Source organism: Perca flavescens, chromosome 9 (assembly GCF_004354835.1).
Source record: "Perca flavescens isolate YP-PL-M2 chromosome 9, PFLA_1.0, whole genome shotgun sequence".
NCBI classification, from domain to species: Eukaryota; Metazoa; Chordata; class Actinopteri; order Perciformes; family Percidae; genus Perca; species Perca flavescens.
In genome coordinates this window covers 7,262,671-7,277,272 of record NC_041339.1, presented here as the reverse complement: position 1 = coordinate 7,277,272, position 14,602 = coordinate 7,262,671, and positions in this window count along the sequence as shown.

Below are 14,602 nucleotides of genomic sequence, written 5' to 3'. Positions count from 1 at the left end.
ACCTGACCTCAGCATCAGACTCTCACCCAGTTCTGAGTGTTTTTTTCTCTACACTACCCTGAAACCAACTGACACTAATAGATTTGCACTGCTACACGCTGGATTTTAACAGGCAGCTTCTTTCAATTGCAACTTTTATATCGGTCCCGTGCAGCGGTGTAATGGTGTACTTACTTATTTTTTTACACAGTCTCCATTTTGTTAACATCTGCTTTCCTGTCATCACATTGCAGAGATCACATGAGGTGGTGCACCCTGTCGCACGATAACCTTAACGATATCCTGTAGTATGTGTGTGCACCGCTGGAGTGCACTAATCATGATGGCTTTATCTATTTTGACATACTTGAGCCCATGCAGTGTTCCGTAATAGTAGTCTGTGAAAATATGCAGCTGTAATGTACAGTAGGTTAGTGTGTGACAGGTTCATCGCTGGGTCGGAGACACAGCAGCCTGACGTAATGTGGTGAGGATGGGGGAAAGCTTAAATGTCAGTTTTAAACCCTACCATTTACCCAAACAACTATAATCAGCCTGTTTATGCTGACACATGAGTACAGATACACACACACACACACACACACACACACACACACACACACACACACACACACACACACACACACACACACACACACACACCACTACCACTCTGTTTCCTGTCACCTTCACACCTGCAGGGTATACACAGCTCCTTCAAAACTATGGAAGAGTCCAATTAGATTGGTTATTTTTAATCATGTTAATGCCGGTTTTTTTTTGTTTTTATATATATATATATATTTTTTTTACAGGAAGCTTAGTTTTCATTTGATTGTTTTGCTTTCCTATTGGAGCAGTGGTGGAAATTTACACAAGTACATCTACCCATCTATTTTTTTATTTTTTTACAATTTTGAGGTACTTGTACTTTGGCTATTGGAAGGGAGAGAGGGTAATATATATATATATATATATATATATATATATATATATATATATATATATATACATATTGGGCATGTTGGCCTTTATTAAACAGATGCCAGTGTAGATGCAGACTGGAAATGGGGGGAGAGCGAAAGGAGTACGGCATGCAACAAGGGTCGGCTGGAATCGAGCCAAGGACGTTGCGGCATGAGCTCTAACCATTCGGGAGTCCAACCTATTTACATTACGTTGTTATGAATAGGCACAAGCTAGCATGCAATTTACAGATGATTCCCCATTTTTTAAATAAGAGGGTAGGGCTGGTGCTGGAGAAGAGCCTCTAGAGGTCCGCCGGGAGAGAGGGGGGGTACATAAAGGGTTTTTGGTTTAAAAGAGAAAGTAAAAATAGAGCACCCACACCACATAATGACATCCACAAAGCACAAAAATAGACACACAGTCCTAGAAAGAGGAAGGAGGACCCCACATGTGGCACACACTTTCTTTCTTTTAGCCATTTCCTCAAGGCCCGTCATTATGCTGCTACTTGAAATAGCAAATAAAATCCACCACAAAAGCTCCACTGGAAGATTTTTAATGTCAAAAATCAGAGAGGATGACATTAAGGGCACTGTATCCATGCAAGCAAAGTCAACTCTGCTAGATAATAACAGCTTTAGACTGGTTATAGCACAAACCTGACCAAGATAAAAGCTGAGTGTGAGTCACTGCCTGAAAAACACACAAATAACAAGCACTGGTTGTAATAGTGTTCATATGGTCAGTTTTACAATATTATTCCTTTTTTTAAATTTTAATTTAGCATTGAATCACTGCATCGAATTTAAAACCCACAGAATGGGTTAACCCCTCCAAGAATCACCACCTTAAGTTGGCAAAGCTGTTTATGTAGCCCTGTGACCCTAGGAGCTGTGTTTTCGGGGGCAATAGCTCCTGCAAGGGTCTCCCAAGGCAAAGTGGTCCCAGGGGATGGGCCGGACTAAATTTGATTCCCAAACCCTATAGTCCATATTGACGACGCTTCACTTCCAGATTGTTCAGGTGCTGGAAATTCCGCCGGATGTCCCTCATTTTGGCTGGATGTCCATCACTTTCCACATTCTTTGTGTCGGCATTCCCGGTGGATTTATGAGGACTTTTCAACTGTTAACTGCTCCTCAGATCTCTGCAGGGTAAATCCAGGCAGCTAGCTAGACTATCTGTCCAATCAGAGTTTTCTGTTGCACAACTAAAACAACCTTTGAAAGTACACATGTTCCACCAAAACAAGTTCCTTCCCGAGACTATTTTGAAGAGTCACCGTTGCTCTGTCCAGTGCTTAGCTTCAAAAATGCTGTTAAGTGGTTCCCAAACTGGGCTCATTGAATGATGATTGAAGATAAAAAAGGAACACTACATTTTGTGTCCTTTTCTCAAATCTTTGCTGTCCTGTTGGCAGAAGTCGCTAAGAGGGCCGGAAAAGTCGCTAAATCTAGCGAGAAAGTCAACAAGTTGGCAACACTGTGGTGAGCTGTAAACCCCAAGTTCAAGCTTTAAAATGTTTCTTAAGAAGCCTATTAGTGATGTCATAGAAACAATGTCTACGGATTTTAACAATCCATGTAATCATTCAGTGTTATGTCACTTGAGAGATGTAAAGAACTCGGTTTTGACAGTTTGACATTCAGCAGCCTCCTACACGGAATCACGTACAGAATTGCTGCACAAACTGTACTAATCCCACAGTGATTTCTCAGACTTAGGGCTGAGGACAAAGTAACAGAGCCTTCCATCTATCGACCAGATGCCGTCTAACAAGCAGCCAAACCAAATTCCCTTTTAACTCGCCCCTTGTGGTTCTCATGTTTTGCTTGCACAGCCCCCACTGAATAGTCCCTGTGTAAAACAAGCCAAAATACAATACACAAGTACATAAATCTAAGTCTATGTGGGTACATATACCAAACTAATATTAGCAACTGTAAAAGAGAACATAGGCTCACATTGGTCAACAATAAAACGCACAGCTGCATTCTCACCCTGCTGCAGCTAAAGTTTGAAGTGTGCTATGTTGGAAAATTGTGTTCTTCTCTCACTCACATATTAAGTATGTCATCAGACTGCACCAGAGGCCTGTACTACGAAGCAAGATCAACATGCCCCGGATTTATTTCAGTTACCCGGCTTCACCTAACCTAACAACCGCGGTCCCGCAGAAGCTGTGTCATGACCAACCCAGGGTCTCACATAAAAGAGGCAGTGTTTGCACTACCAGAGCCGCATATTTTACATAAGAGCAAACTATAATTTTACATAAATATGAAGAACACGGACACGGTTTTACAGGGAAAACGCAATACAGTCGCTGCTTCCTAAAACAGGAAGGAAAGTTGGCAAAATAATAGCCAATGCTGTAAATGCGTAAATCACAACGCTTATCAATAACTCTTCCCCATCAGTCAGGCACACTATCTGACCATAATTACACTTATAAACTGTTGTTGCTTTAGCCTATTATTTCAGTTGTACCCCTGGCAGTGGTAAGCGATCGTGAGAGCAAATAAAAAATATAAAAACATAAGTCAAACCGATGTGCGCATTGGCAACACACGGTTTAACAACAACAAGTAGCCTATACAGTACAGGCCAAAAGTTTGGACACACTTTCTCATTCAAAGCGTTTCCTTTATTTTCATGACTATTTGCATCGTAGATTCTCATTGAAGGCATCAAAACTATGAATGAACACATATGGAATTATGTACTTAACAAAAAAGTGTGAAATAACTGAAAACATGTCTTATATTTTAGATTTTTTCAAAGTAGCCACCCTTTGCTTTTTTTGATAACTCTGCAAACCCTTGGTGTTCTCAATGAGCTTCATGAGGTAGTCACCTGAAATTGTTTTCACTTCACAGGTGTGCTTTGTCAGGGTTAATTAGTGGAATTTTTTCCCTTATTAATAAAAAAGCAAAGGGTGGCTATACAAATACAAGGACATTTCTTTTTCACGTTGAGGCAGGCTTACGTGCTAAAGTGTAGGGGTAAGCGTATTGTGTTACTTCTGGTGTTCCCGTGTTACAAATGCTAGTTTACTGCTCCAGCAAAAACTTACTCAACACTGCTTTATTGTTTAAATTAGCGGTTATTTGCCTGGATTGCATTTGAATTACAATTGTTCTACTCAAGCACTTATATTTAGCTTCATTTATAGCGACCGACTCGCTGAATTTACAATTGTTAAAACGCTGTTAGCTACTTTAGCTTAGCCATTAGCAATGGCTAATTCTTCTCCCTCTCCTGCTCTTTCTTGCTCTGTGTGTCAAATGTTTAGCTATTCCTCTGCCTCCTTTAGTGATAACGATACATGTAATAAATGTAGTATATTCTCTGCTCTGGAGGCAAGGCTTAGTGAATTTGAGGCACGGCTCCGCACCATGGAATCAGAATCGTATGCTTCCGTAGCTAGCCAGCGCCATGTAGCTAATGCGGGCCAACATCTGTAGCTTCTGCTAGCTGTCCCCCGGCAGACCCCGAGCAGCCGGGCGAGTGGGTGACTATCCGAGGGAAGCGTAGCGTAAGAGGGAAGTGTAGCGTTAGAGGGAAGCGTAGCATTAGATCTAAACCAGGCAGTGCACATGATGACGGTCGCTCTAAACCGGAGCGTCTTCGCCTCTCCAAAAGTTTCTCCCTACTCAGTGATACACCCGCTGAGAAGCCAATTCTGGTTATTGGGAGCTCTATACTGCGATATGTGAAGCCGGCGGCCCTGGCGGCTACAGTACAGTCATAATGTGTCCCCGGGGCTAGAGCGGGCGATATAGAAACCCATCTAAAGCTGCTGGCTAAAAAGAACCGTAAATAAAGTAAGATCATACTTCACGTAGGGGGTAATGGTCGTAAATCGGAGATCACTAAAATAAATGTTGAGTCACTTTGTGCATACGCAAAGACAATGTCGGACTCAGTAGTTTTCTCTGGACCCCTGCCAAACCTGACCAATGATGAAATGTACAGCCGTACGTCATCCTTCCACCACTGGTTGTCGGGGTGGTGCCCAGCTAATGTTGTGGACTATGTGAATAACTGGAGGGCGTTCTGGGGAAAGCCTGGTCTGATTGAGAGAGACGGCATTCGTCCCACCTGGGATGGAGCCGCTCTCATATCAAAAAATCTGACAGAGTTTATCAGACATAAACCATGACAACCCAAGTTTGAGAGTAATCAGAGGTGCAGTACTACGCGCCCATCTGTGCTTCCGTTGGAGCAGTCACCCACTCATAGTCTAATAAGCACGGTGTCTGTCCCCCGGATCAGATCGGTTAAATCAAAGGTAAACAAAAGATGCGCTATACTTAACAACCTAATTGGAATTAACGACTGCAACAATAGAACAAAATAGGAAAATTAGATGTGGACTATTAAATATTACATCTCTGTCTTCTAAAGCAGTATTGGTAAATGATTTGATATCAGATAATAAAATTGATTTATTTTGTCTTACTGAAACTTGGCTGGGCCATGAAGAATATGTTAGTCTGAATGAAGCCACTCCTCCCAGTCATATTAATACTCAAATTCCTAGAGGCTCAGGCCGAGGAGGGGGAGTTGCAGCCATATTTGATTCAAGCCTGTTAATTAATCCTAAACCAAAACTAAATTATAACTCGTTTGAAAGTCTTGTTCTTCATCTTCAACATCCAAAATGGAAAACATTACAGCCAATTATATTTGTTATTTACAGGGCTCCAGGTCCGTATTCTGAATTTTTATCTGATTTCTCAGAGTTTTTATCATGTTTAGTCCTTAAATCAGACAAAATACTTATTGTAGGTGATTTTAATATCCATGTGGATGTTGACAATGATAGCCTTAGTACCTCATTTCAACTCATTACTGGATTCAATCTGTTTCAGTCAGAGTGTGCACAAGGCGACGCACTGTTTTAACCATACCCTCAACCTTGTGCTGGCATATGGTATTGAAATTGAGGATTTAATAATATTTCCGCAGAATTCGGTATTATCAGATCATTTTTTAATTACTTTCGAATTCTTACTACCTGACTATACTAAATTAGATAAAAGCTTCTACACTAGATGCCTATCTGACAGTGCTATAGCTAAATTTAAGGAAGATATTCCAACAGCATTTGACTCTGTCATGCCTTAACATAACAGAGGACCTTTATGTTAACCTCAGTCCCTCTCAAACTGATACATTTGTAGACGGTGCTACGACTTGCCTACGGACGACCTTAGACTGGGTTGCTCCCCTAAAAAAGAAGATGATGAAGCAATGGAAACTAGCACCTTGGTATAACTCCCAAATTAGAGATAAAATTCATCACCTTTTGCCCTCAACTTCTAACAGTTCACCTTTAAATGCAGGACCGCTAGAAAGAACGACTAGTCCCGACATATACTTGGACTGCTTTTATCCTATAGACCTCCAACAATTAATGTTAAAGATATCCTCAGCTAAGCCATCTACCTGTCTCTTAGACCCCATCCCAACGAGACTACTCAAAGAAGCGTTACCCGTGGTAAACACTTCATTACTAGATATTATCAATATGTCCTTATTAACAGGTTATGTACCGCAGTCATTTAAAATAGCTGTGATAAAACCTCTTCTGAAAAAACCCACCCTCGATCCTGAGGTCTTAGCAAACTATAGACCTATATCTAACCTTCCCTTTCTATCCAAGATCCTTGAGAAGGTGGATGCTAATCAGTTATGTGATTTTCTACATAGCAATAGTTTATTTGATGATTTTCAATCAGGATTTAGAAAGAATCATAGCACAGAGACGGCAACGGTGAAAATTACTAACAACCTTCTAACTGCTGCAGAAAAAGGACTTGTCTCCATCCTTGTTTTACTAGATCTTAGTGCTGCATTTGACACTATTGACCATACCATTCTGTTACAGAGACGGGAACACTTAGTTGGCATTAAAGAAATCACACTAGGCTGGTTTAAGTCCTACTTCGCTGAGCGATCCCAATTTGTTAACATTAACGATAAACCCTCCAAGCAAGCTAAAGTTAACCATGGCGTTCCTCAAGGCTCAGTGCTTGGACCAATTCTATTTTCCTTATATATGCTTCCTTTAGGTAATATTATTAGGAAACACTCAATTAACTTTCACTGTTACGCAGACAATACCCAATTATATCTTTCTATTAAGCCAGACGAAAGTGGTCAGTTAGCTAAACTTCAAGCGTGTATTAAAGATATAAAATCCTGGATGACCCACTATTTCCTGATGTTAAACTCAGACAAAACCGAAGTTATTGTGATGGGACCAACGCACCTTCGAACTTCATTATCTAAAGATATAGCTACTCTGGATGGTATTGCCCTGGCCTCCAGCACTACTGTCAGAAATTTAGGAGTTATTTTTGATCAGGATATATCCTTCAATGCCCACTTAAAACAAACCTCAAGAACAGCCTTTTTCCATCTTCATAACATTGCCAAAATTAGGAATATCCTATCTCAAAACGATGCTGAAAAACTAGTCCATGCGTTCGTTACTTCTAGACTAGACTACTGCAATTCCTTATTATCAGGTTGCTCAAATAAGTCCCTTAAGACTCTCCAGCTGATCCAGAATGCTGCAGCGCGTGTTCTCACAAGAACTAAGAAAAGATTTCATATTTCTCCTGTATTAGCTTCTCTGCATTGGCTTCCTGTAAAATACAGGATTGATTTTAAAATCCTTCTCCTAACCTACAAAGCTCTAAATGGTCAAGCACCATCATATCTAGAAGGGCTCCTAATACCTTATTGTCCCACTAGAGCACTGCGCTCCCAGAATGCAGAGTTACTTGTGGTACCTAGAGTCTCTAAGAGTAGAATTGAAACCAAAGCCTTCAGTTATCAGGCTCCTCTCCTATGAAACCAGCTCCCAATTTGGGTTCGGGGGGCAGAAACTGTCACCTCATTCAAGAATGAACTTAAAACTCTCCTATTTGAGAAAGCTTATAGTTAGGGAGTGAGGAGTTGCAGTGTCCACCTATCTGGCCCACCTGCTTCTCTTCATAATTGTTAGATTAATAACATATAACAAAAGTAGAGGGAGGCAGGCCAGCAAAGCCCGATCCGGCAGGGGAGAGTTCAAAGCCCGAACAGGCTACCTCTCCTTATGTCCTGTCTCTTAGTTACGCTGTTATAGTTTTAGACTGCCGGGGGACTTCCTTCCTTCCTTTGACACACTGAGCTGCTCTCTCCTCTCCCTTTCTATTACCATTTGTGTGCATCCCGTCCCAGAAATGCTTGTTATTAATCCTAGCTTCTGGGGAGTTTACTTCTTCTTCTGGGCCTGTCCGAGTTTTTCCTCGCCACTGTCGCACTGCTTGCTCTTGAGGGAATTACTGTAATTGTTGGAATTGTTGGGGCTTTGTAAATTATAGAGTGTGGTCTAGACCTACTCTATCTGTAAAGTGTCTCGAAATAACTCTTTTTGATACTATAAATAAAATTGAATTGAATTGAATACTTGAATACTTGAAGATTCTAAAATATAAGACATGTTTTCAGTTATTTCACACTTTTTTGTTAAGTGCATAATTCCATAGGTGTTCATTCATAGTTTTGATGCCTTCAGTGAGAATCTACAATGTAAATAGTCATGAAAATAAAAAGGAAACGCATTGAATGAGAAGGTGTGTCCAAACTTTTGGCCTGTACTGTACGTAATTCCCTCCGCTGAAAATCATAAAAGAATACATCAGGGAATGTTAACAGGGTTGTCGATATCTAAATGTTTTAACTTTATGAGCGCACCTGTCACTATCCGCACCTAGGAGCAGGTTAGGTGTTAGCATAAGTTACCACAGCGATTTAACTCGGTAATAAGTGACCCACCGTCGTGATACACAAAACCCTGGGTTGAACCTGAAGTTACCTCATTAATGCCAAATCTGGCTCCATAGTACAGTCCTAAATCTAGACGCACCCTAGAGGCAGCAAATGTAATTTGCAGCCAGGGTCAGTCTAGCAACTCTCTGTTGGCTTGCGAGCTGGAAAAAACTAATTCTGGTCTGGCCAATCACATTGTGTATAGAGTCGGTGGGCGGGCTTAACATAAGGACGGCAAAGTTGCGACGCTTCCACATGAATTCCCTGCTAATTGAAAACAAAGATGATGACTGCTGCTGCTAGCGAACAGCGGTCTTTTGAATCGGCTTTGGCCGCGACTCTGGAAGACTTGGAGTTAAGCACTGAAATCATTCTTAAAAAGGAAGATGTGTTCGGAGTTTTGCTGACCGGATACGGCAAAGGTATAATCGATCAACTAGCATTGCTCTGGTTGGCTATGAGTGCAGAGGGAATTTGAAAGACAACCGTTTATCCCGCCCCTCAGACTGAGCCTTGCCAATGGTGAATTCCCAGACCCAACACCTTGATGTGGGTCTGGTATCTGTCAGGCTACAGGCCACTGATCACTAATGGCTGTGTCATTTCAATTTCAGTTACTTACAATCAGTGGTGGAATGTAACTAAGTACATTTACTCAAGTACACTTGTACTTTACTTGAGTCTTTTCATGCCACTTTCGACTTCTAGTCCGCTACATTTCAGAGAGAAATATAGTACTTTTTACTTTACAAATTAAGATTTTTGCACACAAAACACAAGTAGTTTATAAAGTCTGATGTTTTATTATAAATGAAACTAGCCAACAACATATCAGCCTACAAGTCCAGCAGAAAAGATTAGAATTATTAAACACACAACTGTTTCAATCGTTTCCAGTTTCTAAAATGTGAGGATTTTTCTGCATTGAGTACCTTTACTTTTAATACTTTAAGTACATTTTCCTGATGACACTTTTTACCTTACACCTAACATTTTCAATGCAAGACTTTTACTTTTATAGAGTTTTAATTGTGTAGAGTATTTTTACAGTGTGGTATTACTACTTTTACTGAAGCAAAGGATCTGAATACCCTCCAACTTGACTTTTCTCCCCCCGTGTGTTATTCATATTCCTCCTTGCTCTTTCCCACTGTGCAGGGAATCATGTCAACATGTGTTAACAGGTGCATGTCTTACAGCTACTGACTGGATGGTGAGAGCATACAGTAAATACACACCATTAATTCTGCTTTACCTCCCTGCAGCCCTTTATTTCTCTCTTTACAAGAAAGATGCAAAGGAACTCTTTTTTCACACAGCATTCATCAAAGTGTTGACATATGAGAGCATCAAATATACATTTTAGATGAATGAAATGAGAGTATATCTAGTTTTAACTTGCCTCTTGCGCTGTTATATTGTATATACGGGACACAGGAGTTTTCTACCCGGAAGTTATTTTTATTTATTATTTTATTTTGTATTCCAAAAAAGAAGATATTCCAACTAAGCTTCATTCTTTCAACCAGCTTTTTGAAAAGTTTGATGCGATGTGTGCGCATAGCCAAAGACCGGTTGATATCCAAGTCTTTGATAATGTTTAAAAGTAGCTGTCTTTCTCCTTCTTATCGGGTCTACAGCCTTGCAAACTGTTGGCTGGTTGGTTTGTGTCCAACGCACAGAGCTGACCGTAAGCCGTACACAGGCAAGAGATCATAAACTGGGTGTAAACTGCAGGAAAACCTAGATCGAGATGCAGATTCCGAATGCCCTGTATACATGTCCAAAGAATGCTTCCAAAACCCGAATAATACCGGAATATCCCACATCTTATTCCGAAAATGCTATATTCGGAAAAATGCCTTATTCAGAATATTGTCAAATTCTGAATAATAGTGGAATATTGGTTTGCATGTAAGCATACTCAATGTGATTGGGTTTATATGTCAGGTGAAGGAATCTTAAAATAATTACATTCCACGTCAGCAACTCAGGTGAGTCGTCAAAGGTAAACACTGCGAACAAAACACAAAGTGTTCTCTTCTGTTGTCTTAAGAACCGGTTTGAGTTTTAGACGTTTGGAGTGATGATGTCTTGTTGTCAACTCTTAATAAGGCCAGTTTACGGATGATGACTTGAATCTAAACTTTACAGTAGCTTTTTGATCCTGTTAAGGTAAAGGTTAATTTATCATCATGTATAGAGCTATACTCAACACAAAGGTATAGTAAAATGTGTGAGATTACAACACAGTATTTGATCTGTCGGTGCCCTTCATCCTGCACAGCAGATTATTAACCACAGACAACAGAGATGGGGAAAGATCCACAGCTCAGCCTACAGTTGACACATTCCAGGACATGACAGTTCTCCCATTTATGAAGCAATGACAAGTCCTGTCTGTTGGGCAATGTTCAGTTCTAAGTACTGAACAATGCCCAACAATTAATAGTACATAGTGTCTGCCTCTAAGGTTTGTCACCCTACAACCTTGGAAACCAGGTGCTGCAAAATATTTTTTTTAATTTTGCATCTGAATCCAGAGCTGCTTCAAAATACATACATACATACATACTGTATGTAGGATAATGGTGACTGGCTGGTGATAGCCATTGTGCAAAACTACTTATGATCACAGACCATGGCCATTATAGCCTCACATTGCTCACATGGAGAAAAACATGCTCTGGTTTTTTGGCTTTTCTTTAAACCACACTCGTCTTGGGCGGCGCTAAGTCCTGGACAGAGCAAAATAGCCTCAGGAAGGAACTTGTTTTGGTGGATGGGTATGTTCAAAGGTTGTTTTAATTGTGCAACAGAAAACTCAGATTGGACAGATAGTATAGCTAACTGTCTGGATTTACCCTGCAGAGGTCTGAGGAGCAGTTAACCATACTCCTCATAAATCCACCAGAGTTTAAAATGCCAACACAAAGGAAGCAAGGCAATGGATATCTGGCTTAAATGAGTGATATCCGGCGCAATTTCCGTTTGCAACAGAGCAATTACAAAAGTGGAACATAGATTATGGCCATTAAAATGTATCTTGATGCTGTAGCTGCACTCATGTTGAATGTCTTCAAACTGCCAATTAAATCAGTTGACAAATGTATGCTGATATACAAATACGAATATGCATTGAATTCTAATTGGATTGCAAATGCACAATGTATTTTTGCAGTTGTCAAATAGGCCATTCATTACTATTATATTATTTAAACAGCATTGTTGTGAAAGACAAGAGATAAGATAGAATTTTATTTATTTCAAAAGGATTTGACTTAAGGGGCCAGTATACTCCTTCAGAACTGCTTGTCGGACTGTCCGAAAGCTTTGGTAACCCCACTTTTTTGACGTTGTCCGACCATTTACAGGCATTTACATAGAGATGGCCCTCTTACCATTTTTTGCTTCCCGATACCGATTCCAATACCTGAACTTGCGTATCGGCCGATACCGAGTACCGATCCGATACCAGTGTGTCATATATTTTATTATATTTTAACAACTGTATACTACTATCCCTGTATGGATGTGATATTATTTATATCTTTGTTGTCTGCCTGGCTCAGATTAAACTCGTTGTAAAACATGAACAAACACAAACAATAAATGCCACAGAACTTTCTTTTATTATGCAGTTTGACATATGATGATATATATGATGTCAGTTATAACGGAAAAAGAACATAAACTACTTTAACGTAGATTTTCTTTAGGGCTTTATTACATGGTATCGGATCGGTACTTCCCGATACCGATACCAGCATTTTAGGCAGCATCGGAGGCGATACCGATACTGGTATCGGACCATCTCTACTTTTACAGCAGTTTCTCTTATTGACAGCCGCTCATTCCAAATCTTTCGCACGTTAATAGAATATTCTGCAGGTCTTAGATACTACTGTTTGAAGACTAAAGACTTTTGAATTCAACAACTTAGCCACAATTTAGCACATCGTCAATACTGTACATTCTCCAGCAATATACTAGATTTTGACCTAGTCTTGTTTCATTCTTGACACTATGAAGGTTTTCCAGGAGTCTGTCTGAAAATGAGCACCTTCATCCCAGAAGTTAAATATTGTCATGTCTCCTCCCTCTCTATGACGACCGGCCTTTCACGCTGCCTTCGAGTGTAGCTGTTTGGAACAACTACAAATACTTTTGATACCCGTTTTGATCGGACAACATATTGTAAGAACTAGTTCTGATCAAGTATACCCCGGCCCTTAGTCGTCCTCTGCAAGGCCTGATTATGACATGAATTTTCTAGTTTGAGAGTAGAATTTAGGTCAAGCTGCGGTAAAAACAACATGTTTATGGTTTACCCTGGGTTTTTAGAGAGCTAAGGCACAAATAATGCCAAATGCTCATTTGCAAATTGATGACGTCATTGTGTAATTATTTGCAATAAGCTTATTGGTTGTCAGTTTCAGCGAGGGAGAGAAAATCTAAAGCAAAACTTGGAAGAGTGGCTTATCACTAAAATGAGAAAAGCTGGTCATAATTTGACCATTTGACTGGTGTGCCACCAAACCTGTAATACGCTGGCGGAAACCCTGCACTCCTGCAGCGAGCAGCGTCCTTCTGCCTGCCTCACACTTACTAATCTAGATCCTTGACATTCCACTTCCGGGATTGCTCCGTTGCCACTGGAAAATCTGCCGGATTTAATTTCATTTAGGCCAGATATCCATGCCTTGGGCTTCCTTTGTGTAGGCATTTTAAACTTGATTTATAAGGACTATGGTTAACCTTTTCCCAGATCTATGCAAGGTAAATGCAGACAGTTTACTAGACTATGGCCCAATCCCAAAGTCCGGACTCACAGACTCACGGACTTTGGTGCGCGTTCTCGCGAAATTCGTAAGGGCTTAGGGTTGTCCCAATGTCGAATTTCAAAGGGCGTGAGGGTTTGAGTACACGCTTACCGAGCCCTTTCCGTGAGTCTGCATCGATGCAGACTTCACCAAAGGGAATTACCCACAGTTCAAAGCGCTGTGACGTTTACCGCGGAGACCGTACGGAAATCCGGAAATTACAAAGGTAAACAACAGCATGACACACGGCCACGGAACAGACCAACCTATTTTCCAGCTTGCAAAACAAGAGCTTGAAATAATGTGGAATCACGCAGCCGTCTCCTGTGCCTTGGCCATGCGGAAAGCAACAAACTTAAAATGAAAATTCCCAAACCGGCAAGTGTCAGTAACATCTTTTTTATTAAACGTTGCCAAGGTAACATGTGATCTTGTGTGAAGTGCTGTCCCAATCCCATTTATACCTATTTGAGCCCATGTGGCCTCACACACTCACTCACTTAGCACCTGAGATCAATTAAGTCTGTGAGTCTTTAGTCCTTAGTCCTCAGGGCTCACTTTGGGATTGGGCCTATCTGTCCAATCTGAGTTTTCTGTTGCAGGACTAAAACAACTTTTAAACTTTCACATGTTCCATCAAGAGAAGTTATTTTGCAGAGGCACCGTGGCTTTTCTCCAGTGATTAGCACCGCCCAAGACGATTGTGATAGGTTTAAAGAAATGCCATTAAACTAGAGCACGTTTTCCTCCCATCCCTGAAAGCTATGTGGAGTAGCCAGACTCTCCTTCAGCGCACTTTGGGGGAGGGTGTGGCAAAGCGAGACTACACACCTACTGACACGTACGCCAAATGAAGAGTAGGGTTGGGTATTGTTTTTTTTTTTTCCCATACCGGTGCTAAAGTGTTACTTTTAAAACGGTTCCGGTGCCTAAACAGTACCTGAACCAATACTTAAAAAAAGAACACAAAATGATGTAATAATGTAATAACAACTTATAAC